The sequence below is a fragment of the Anser anser genome (assembly GCF_964211835.1).
Source record: "Anser anser genome assembly, chromosome: 1".
Classification (NCBI taxonomy): domain Eukaryota; kingdom Metazoa; phylum Chordata; class Aves; order Anseriformes; family Anatidae; genus Anser; species Anser anser.
Window position 1 is genome coordinate 84,483,737 of NC_139720.1, and position 10,082 is coordinate 84,493,818.

At 36.7% G+C, this 10,082-nt stretch overlaps 1 protein-coding gene across 5 annotated transcripts in view; it reads right to left on the bottom strand.

The window, feature by feature from the left end:
- Positions 1-2,733, bottom strand: part of LOC310882904 (uncharacterized protein) — a 76,669-nt gene extending 73,936 nt beyond the window's left edge. For 2 of the 5 annotated variants that reach the window (XM_083802363.1, XM_083802362.1), the window contains exon 1: positions 9-2,679. The gene's annotated coding sequence lies outside the window, so the exon portion shown is untranslated. Of the gene's footprint in view, positions 1-8 lie in introns of all 5 variants that reach the window. The other 3 variants (XR_014573222.1, XR_014573226.1, XM_083802364.1) reach the window with 3 other exon arrangements.
- Positions 2,734-10,082: the final 7,349 nt, after the last annotated feature.

The window sequence follows — 10,082 nt, forward strand, 5'->3', positions numbered from 1 at the left end:
ATACTTACTTAGGTCCTATCTCCATCTTCCCTTTTCCTGTTTTCTTTAACAGAAGTTTAACTACTCCTCAGCACACAGTCTTGCTAGATCCTTGAGTTTTGCCTCAGCTACACTGCAGCTCCTCTAACAATAAAGCACATCTCCCCACTTCTCAATAGCTTAATGGTGTAACTAATTGATCTCAATTCCTTTGCAAGTACCCTCATTAAAAACAAACAAGCCACTATTGCTGCTCCCATTTACTTCTGTCAGAAAAGCTCTTTAAACTTCAGGAAATGTGGATGTTTGGTCCAATAAGCGCCAGCAAGTTCAGATCCACTCTAACACTCACCTGAACTCTCTCAACCCCATTTAAAATGAGTCAGAGATAGCCGGAGAATTAGATTTAGCTCTCTCCAGCTGATACCAGTTGTACTAAACTACCCTGGAGAGGCTCTTGCACTTCTTTTGCCGGTGCTAGCCAGAATTTATTACAAAGGTTTCAGAATGTATAAAGTTTTGTTGTTGTTATGGTAAAGAAGAAATATGATTGGTTTCTGTTGGTACTTCAGGTAAAACCATGGCTAAAGTGAGCTATGCTACAAACTCTGGATCCTTGTGCTTTATCTGAAGTAACTCAGCCATGCTGGGTCCTAAAACCAAGGCCTCAGTCTTTGGCATCATTTCCACAGTGAAAAATGATCCAGAAAACATCTTTCTTTTCCATTATTTCTTGATACTCTTGCTTTGCACTTTTGTGCCCACCGCCTTCTTGAGAGGGGAGTGATCCAGGACTCGGGTACTACAAATTCCTCCTCTTGGCCCAGCTGGTGAAATGCCCCATATGGCCAGGGTAACAGGGCCGTGCTGTGGGCTGTGAGGAGGCAGGGGCCTGGAGCACCACCGAGGACAGCAGACCTTCAAGGCTGCCAGCTCCCAGGCTGTGGGCCGGGGCTGAGAGCAGGGGGGGCCCTGCTGCACAGGTACCGGTGGCAGCCTGCTCTTGCTGCTTGGCTCCCTTCTTGCTTGGCCTTGCAGAATACTGGCGGCTGAAGGGAGTGGCTTTCTAGACAGAGATAGGTTTGGGCGGCTTAAATGCCTTTGTGAGCTTAAATTGCCCCCGTTACCTGTGGCTAGCTGACAGCCCACTGTGAACCAAACGCCATGTGTTAGCATTACAGATTTCCAGTATGTCAATTTTTTTTCCCTTTAATCTAGAAGGTTACTGTCACAGCTGATGCACAGACCAACCCTTTTGCTTACCAATCAAGTTAACATATGCTTTTAGCTGATGGCTGCTGGCTTTGTAGCACCCAGAGCTACAATAATATGGTTATTTTGGAATCTTCTGCACAGGATGGAGGAGAAGGGAATAAAGATAGAAAAACTCTGTTTGCACGGTGGTGTTTTCAGTTTGAATTTTTGAAGGTAATTTTTTGCTCATAATCCAATTTGATTTGCTGTTTCCTTTGCTGAATGGCATGAAAAAAAATCAAGCTGAGCCCTAACATGAGGAAGGACCTTGTGGCAGAGGAATTTTTTTTCATTACTTCAGGTGACCACAAATATCAGAAGAACTCATTACCTGTTAGAACAGCAAACTGTAAAAGCAGAAGGAATCCCTCCACTCTCTTCCTCTGCTAAGGGACAAACTGCTTAACCTCTCATTCCCATGAATCATTTTGACTGCTTAGCTATGTAAGCAATTATCAGAGTGAGTGGAAGTACTGCAAGTCATTTGTAAAGTAAGGAAAGGATTTTAAACTTGGAAAAGTTGAAAGTTAGGAATCATGAAACCTATGAATAAAAGAAGAAAGTGAGCACTATTCCCCAGTGTGGCTTTCAGAAAGCAGCTGATAGTTGTTTAAACAGTGTATATCACTTATTATTTTTTTGTGAGGATAACTAATTACATTACAGTGGCATTATAAATGCCACTCAAATGCAAAGCTGGCGGTTTATGAGCTCCAAATATTTGCACAGAACAGCAGCTGGACTTCACTGAAGGTGTCACACTGTACACAGCTCTATTAGGCACACAAGGAAAGCTCTGAGGGGGTTAAAAGTCAATCGTAAGACCTGGGACCACTGCCAATAAGCTTGTACCTGGCCAGGCTTAAATTGAATTTTAGCTGCCAAATGTACATTTTCAGATCTCCAGAGGAAGCTGGTTCCTTCGTGTGGGTGAAGTAGACAGAAGCAGCTGCTGAAATGGAAACCATTGCATCAAACAACTTGGGAACTGATTGAATTTAAAATTGGACTTTCGTATTCCTTGATTTTTGCCTCAGAATGCATTGAGGGGATGCAGGTGGCTGATAAACAGAAATGTATCACTCAGCCAAGAGGTTAAAGAAAACCCTCCAAACAAACAAGAATTTTGTCTTTTGGGAGGGGGAAAGAAACCTCAGCAAAGTCAACAATGAGATACAGAACCAGGTTCTTATTAGGTGTAAATCAGTGGAGCTATTCTAGTTTACATCAGCATTAGTAGACTGAGGCCTAGATTTCTCAGCTAAGCCAGAGTAAACTTGATGGAATAGTGTATTAACTTTGAATATAATTACACACAAATCTTACCCCAATATTATTTCAAACCTAGGATTAGAGCTGGACTTGATATAATGCATACTCCACCCCCAGCAATGCTTTTCCCCTAAAATAAAAAGTGGTCATTTTTCAAACTTGCACACAAGCACAATAAAAAGAATGTTAAGATTTCCAAGTCCAACGTTTCACAGTGAAAACTTCCTGAATTATTCTCATATCATAACGGAAGAGCTGGGTCACATCCTAATTTTGTGCCCTAGAGGATTTCAGATAATTCTGACCTTGGGTCCCCAGGTGGTGTGGTTTCCTTCAGCATCAGTGGGAACTGCATTGCATTTACAGCAGTGAAGAATGTCGTTTAGCGTGTTCATTCAGCTGAGTCCAAGATATAAACGCACTGTTGCTTACCGCATAGGCACCCACCTTGTCACCACTGATGGTCTCAGTGCCTGCTTCTAGCTCCTATATAGGAGTGAGGAAGTCTGTGTTTTGTGTGACAACTTTTCATTTGAAGCACATTCCAAAAAATACAAAGAGACAGAAGAAATACAAAGAATCAGAAGAAATACAGAAAATATTTAATGTCCCCAAAACCACGTAAAACTGGCGGCGTAACAGTTTTCTATGACTCTTCCTTGCTTAGTAGTCATTCTTGGTAATGTGGCAAGTTAATCATTGCTCAGACTTTACCTCAACTGAAATCATGTTCTTAAAAGTGAACTTAGCCTAATACAGTGTCATTGCTGATAATAACAATAAAAACATGCATAACATCATAGAAAACCCTTCTTTGTATTTCACTAACCTCAAGCCTACAGATTTCATTTTCAAGTTTACAGATGAGTCTATGTATTCCAACAACCATTTTCACAGTGAGATCTCAGTTGAATTTTTCATCTCTCTTGGTGAAGTGCTGTAAGCCAAACTGACTGTCCAAGCTCTTTAATGATTTTCCACCATAGTGAAATATTTTCTAATATAAAATAGAAGCTCCCCAAATATTTTTTCCCTTGAAATGACTTTTAGTAGACTTTGACACACAGAGAAAGGAAAGACAGACTAAAATCTAGTCTTTAAAAATCAGTAACTACACAGTAACCGCATAGCTCTAGTGATAATAATAATACATAGCAGGATCATACAACAAATTCTTCTTCCCTGACCATTTCCAAGATGGATATTAAAAAGTAAAGCAAAAGTTATTGGCCACCATGACATTATTTTTAAAAAAATATCTTTCTTCAAATTATCAAAGAGAAAAGGCTCATGGAAACGATTGTCTTAATACTATTTGGCTCTGTGTTGTCACATCAAAAAACTAACAGTTTCACAGACAAGAGCCAAAAAATAGGGGCTTGAGGAAAGGAATGTAATAAAAGCCATGTCCCTCTTAAATGACAACACACTTTTACAATTCAGATCTATACTTTCAGATCTTGCCAGGGCAGATCTTTGTGACAGATGAGGCTCGGAAAGACAAGATCCCAAAGCACTGCTTGCTAACTGCTGGTTTCTTAGCAGGTTCTGAACTGCATGCCAGCAGTTCAGCCTATATGCTTTGCCACAGAATATTCAATGAGAGTAAAAAATGTATTTATGGACTAAAATAAACAGTTCCTGACTTGTTAAAGGTAGAAGTAATGAGATTTTAAAAAGAAATTGCCATTTTATAAATCCAGCAGTCCTACTGCATGTACCAAGTGCATCTCATGCCTCTGTATTAATTAAGAGACAAAAAATACCCAGTTAATAATAATACCAGTGTTAATTTTAGGTAGTGACCTCACTATTTAAAAAAGAAGCAAGCTTTCTCAGGTGAATTAAATTCATATTCTAGCTATCTACCTTACCTTTCACAGCCCAAGTAGACAAATTCAGCATACACTAGATCAAAAAAATAATTGCACTAGTAAAAAAAAAAAAAAAAAAAGGTAAATTAGAATAAGTGACCTTGTATAACTTTAAGACCTGTTCGACTTTCAGGTAAAATCACAAACCTTCTATAGAGTGAGCTCTCATTTTTACATTAAGCTTATTTTTAGCCTCAGTAGAACAGTGATATACTGTTCTCTGAGGAATAAGAAACAAGCATCATGGTTAACTTAACAGGGAATTTGACTTTGAATTTATTTCCTATTTAAACTTCGAGAATTTTTCACAAAGACTGGAATGTTTTGGACTATTTTTAAAGAACAAACAGAATTCTCCCTGTTCGTACTCTGTCCACAGACTAAAAGCACTCTCTGACAGCTGAATTAAATCCTCTTTGAGGTGGCAAAATGGAACCCCAAGTACTGTACTTCCCTGGCATAATATCATTGAACAGTTCTAAGCCCTTTGTTCTTTCTAAGCCTACTTTGAAAAAGGAGAAAAGCAAAGATGTGCATGTGATATAATGGGGATTTTTCTTTGGTTGTAGTTTTAATTTCTTCCTTTCTCAGTGATTTATATGAGTGCATAGGAAAATTTGCAGTGGTCGGAGACCAGAAAGCTCCTCTACTGTAATTCTCTCTCTTTTATTTTTTTCCCTAACAGATGTACCCTTTTTTCCCTCTCCAGATGCTTTTCAATCCTCTATTTAAACTACTGTTTTTTGCTGTTTTTTTTCTTTTTTTTTTTTTTGTAGTTCCTTCACGATACTTTAAATGTTTCAGTCTCCATACACACAAAGTAACAAGTTATGAATGCCAGGTGAGCTGTTTCATAATCAAAAAAAAAAATAAATAGAAAACCATTGCTCTCAAAATGGATATAATTTCCAAACCTCAACAATATAGGTAGGTTACATTTCAAAGAGAAATACCTAACGTCCTCAAGACCACCTGATATACAATTTTATATTATCTGATTTAGTATGTATTTAATTTGCAGTTTATAACCATATGTAAGCTTATCTTTCATTATAAAAAAGTGGACATTTAATAAGCAAATCTATAAAGCATATATATAATGCAGACTTGCCTCACCTCTTTCAAGACAAATTTAATTAAATTTTGGGGCTACAGATGTCGACAGAAATCTTTGTACTCTGAAGAATAGCTCTAACTGTGATAATTTGTAAGGGATATTCATATTGCCATACTCCTAAATGGTCTAGTTTCATTATCTTGTACAACAGTTTGGAGTTATTTCATATTTTAAAGAGGTGATTTTCTACCTTGTAATGTCACTGTTATTAATTTTATGTACCATGCTACATGGCAAGACAAAGTATTCTGGAGGTTTTGCTTAAGCCGTGTTTTTATCAGAGGCCCATAATTTAAGATATATTGTTGTAAATGAAAATGATTAAATTGGTGTTTTACTGCTATAAGTTCCTAAAGAACAATTCTCACCCTACGCTGATGTGTTTCCATTGGCATTTTAATAAAAGGTGATTATCTAAAGATGGAATTCTAAATAGGATTTGCAAACTGTCTATATTTTCTGGTCTTCATTAAATAATTTATCACAACACATCATTTCTTAAAGGACGAGTGATATGTGCAACTTGGGAAACTTCATTCAATTTATTTGCATTGGATTTGAACTGAAGAGCACTAGAAACAATGATTGATTTACCATACTGGTAATCATAAAGCAAATAATAAAAATACATTGAATTAGATTTTACATCTATTGGAAAGGTTCAAGTCTGAATTTATTAGGTATGTTAACAAATATCCATTTTACAGACAGAAAAATAAGACATGGAAATAAACTGACATCTTCAGTTTCACATAAAAACAGATCCATGAAGTTTTTGGCCAAACCTTTACTTCAGTGTCTTTTTTTTTTTTTTTTTTTTTTTTTTCAGGAATCTAGTTTTATTCTTAGGTAATAAGAAGCAGAAGCAGTTATTTTAATAAAACCCATCACTCTTTGATTGCAACTAAATGTTTTATGCAGTGTTTTCCCTTGCAGTAGATGGCATCTCATACTAATTGAAATTCTAACTTAGTAGGCAATAGACATTGCAAAACCTAGAAGAACAAAATGTCCCTTTGGGTCATGAGCAATTTATGGTAAAGCGACACAAAATGGTGAGTTTCTGAGAGGGAATTAGTTTGTACCCCACCAATAACTGTTTCAAACCAGATGCCTGTGCTGCAATATATCACAGTCAGAGTATCTATAGTAGCTACTACCATCTCTGAATTCCAAAATTTACTGCAGTTCTGTGATACTTGGTTCTATGGTTACCTATAAATTATTCCCTGGTATGTGACCCTTTTTCAGCACCATGGAGAGTAGGAGGTCCTGACTTTTCTGTGACTTCTAGATCAGGTTTTTTAAAATTCTAGTCGAAACCATGTTAACATTTAAAACATATATAATATCACTAATGGCATGTAGACGTGCATAAGAGAATCCAAAGACATGCAACAAGACTGACAGAATTTTAGAAGGCCAGACCTATAAGGAAATTTTGAACAAACTGAATTTGTTTAAGGTTGAAAATGAAAGGTAACGTGATTATTCTTTGAATAGAAAGCAAATGTGTACAGAAGAGAGTAAGGTACTGTTCACCACATCTAGCAGGTGTAAGGCAAGAAAAAACAGCTTAATCTGCACTAAGTAAGTTTTAGATCAAATATTAACAAAAATATTCTAAGTACAGGAGGAGTTACATTGTGTGGCAGAGATTGCAGAATGATTTTTTATTTTATTTTATCTTATTTTTAAAGCGTTGGGGTGGAAATACGTATGTTCTAACTATATTAGATATTACCTAATAGTAGGATGATATAGGTCACAGGTCTCTTTTAATTCTAAACTATTATGACTGGGAGTCTACTTCTGGGCAGTCCAAACTTATGTATTTAAAAATAGCTGGAATTCCAAAGCATGTTCATTATTTACCATATTACAATCATATTTATAGACTGGTATTCAAGTTACCTACCCAAAATGGAATCACTCAGACTCACCTGTCACTTTATAATGAAAGGAAAGTGAAAGGAAACAAATTCGGAAAATATCAATAATAAAAGAAATAACACCACAGGATGCATCCAAAAAAATCTTCTGAAAACAAAGAGACCACAATGCTAGGATATGGCCACATTTAGATTCTGAAATCTAGGTATTTACTGAAATTCACCCATACATACGGATATTGCATATGTTATCCCAATTTTCTACTTTTTCTTCCTTTGTATATTAAATAACGAATATTTAATACATATGAAAACATTTATCAAACTTAAAATATACCACCTCATTGCAAGATCACACATCTTCAAGCCATTTATACCATTTGCTACACCATATTCAGCATAACCTATTTGGAGCTGCGTAGAGAGCAACTAGTAAGAGTGAAAAACAGTAACTAGCAGCCCTAATAGAATCCCAGAGAGGTAACATCAAATTAGTTCTAATGAGTGATTTACATGCTGATTGACTAGTTTTATAACAGTAACAAATGAAAACAGGTATTACTTTCCCCAAACATTCCTCAAAAAAATAATGATCAAAAAAAGAACCGTGTAAAACAGGTAATCACTTGTTAATTGATCCGCTACCAGTACTGTATGAAACATGGGGCAATACATCTGCTACAGAGCCTTGAGAATATATGTTGGTTAAGCTCTACCTTGGGATAAGCTGCAAAGATGAGCACCCAAATATTTATTACAGGAACAGAAAGTGTTGACAGCTCATTAGTGAGATAAATATACACTCTCTGTGAACCTAGAGATACCTGCACACACTTCAAGATCTGTGAATATGATAAAGACCCCATCGCAGTGTCTGCTGTGGAAAGCTTTGTTCTTGCAAAGAGAAAAACAATATACACTATGAACTATAATTTCCTTCAACTGAAATATATCTCTGATGAGGATAGGCATGAATGTGTTCCGAGGCTGCAAATCATAACTTTCAGAAGGTTGGCCAAGTAGAGTATTTTTGTCCTCCCAGAGTTTGCTTTGTTTCCTTGAAGTTATTAAAGGTCATTAAATTCCATTCTGCACATTGGCATGCATTTGCCTTTACTTTTCATTTCAAAAGACTCAGACCCCCTTCATTTCTGTGAAATGGCAGAAAAGCATGAAGAGCATCCTAGAAAGCAACATGTAAATGTTCATGCTGTATATTTGTACATCAATCTCTAGCATGCTTTTAAAGCTTTTTCACAAACACATCTGAGCATGGGATGCTAGAGAGGGAAGAAATACTGAGTGTTTTGTGTGCACGTCCGATGAGTTATTTTATTGTGTACTTGGCAAACAAGAATTGCAGAAGGCTTTTATGACTTCTAGCCTCTGCATTATACCTTTATTGAGTGACTGTGCAGAAATAGCATCTAGAGGTTTTGTTCAGGGAATGATATCTGAACAAACAAAAAACATGCAGCATGAGAATGCACTGGAATTTGAAAGAGGGTGGAGAAATTAAAGACAAATACCTCAGATGATTCAACCAACTCAGCCATTCTACATTCTCTAAGCACACCAAACTAGAGCACATTAATCAATCAGTGAACAGGTGAAGATGATGCCCTGAATAAATTTCTAGCCAGAATTGATGACCATAGAGGAATTTGATTTTATGGTCTATATTAGCAATAATAAATGATTTCAGCTTTCAGTGAAATATTGTAGACTTCAGTTGTCTATCATTAACTTTGTTTTCAATTAGATGAACTTTACAGTTTGAGCTGGAATACAGAAAAAGGCTGTCAGATGCTGAATCTGATTTAAAGCAAACACGATAGAGAAGAAATGTTCACAAGGAAAATACTACTTTCACTTTTTGTACCAGTCTTAGCTGGAACTGACTGGAAAGAGGGTAAAAGGAATGGAATTGCATGGAAACAATTGTGATGGTGCCAAAAAATAGAGGAGGAAGAACCTACGGCTTGAGTTGCACCAGTGCAACTGGTGTCAAAGAACCATGCTGTCACTACATGGCTGGTGACAGAGCTACCTGATCTTGATGCACTGCAGAAATCAGTAATACAAAGAAGGACATATAAAGCAAAGGAAAAAAAAAAATCAACCTTTGTGAGGCCTAAGGGAAAAAAAAAAAAAAAGAATCTGAGCAAGGAATATTAATGATGAACCTAATTTTTTAGTTGTCAGACTGGGACAAATTCGCAGGGCCTCTGAAGCCCTACTCAGTATCTAAGGATATTGTAGGAAAGAAATCCATTTGATCTGAGGCCATTCTTTACAGTTTGCCCTTGCTTTTGGAAGCAGAAGACACCACACCTTCTGGGAGACTTCAGTTCAAAAATATTCAGCATAGCTGTAGTCCCAGTTACATAAGTAATGGGGAAAGGAAAGATGTCTTAATGAGAGCCTGAAAATGCTTTCAGTGACACATCAATGCATATTTAAGTGCATTTCTATTAAACGGCAATTTCAGAAATTGAGGCTAGGTATTTAGTTCTCCATTAACAGAAACTTCTCCTTTCTTTGACAATTAGCTCTGTACCAAGGTTTCACTTTTACTCCTTCCCTCAACGACACTTGTGAGTGAACTGTACTCTTGCCACCCATGGCTATTTCTGCCACCCCCATTATTATTCTTTTGGTCTTTTTCCATTATGTTGAGTAATGCATAGACCA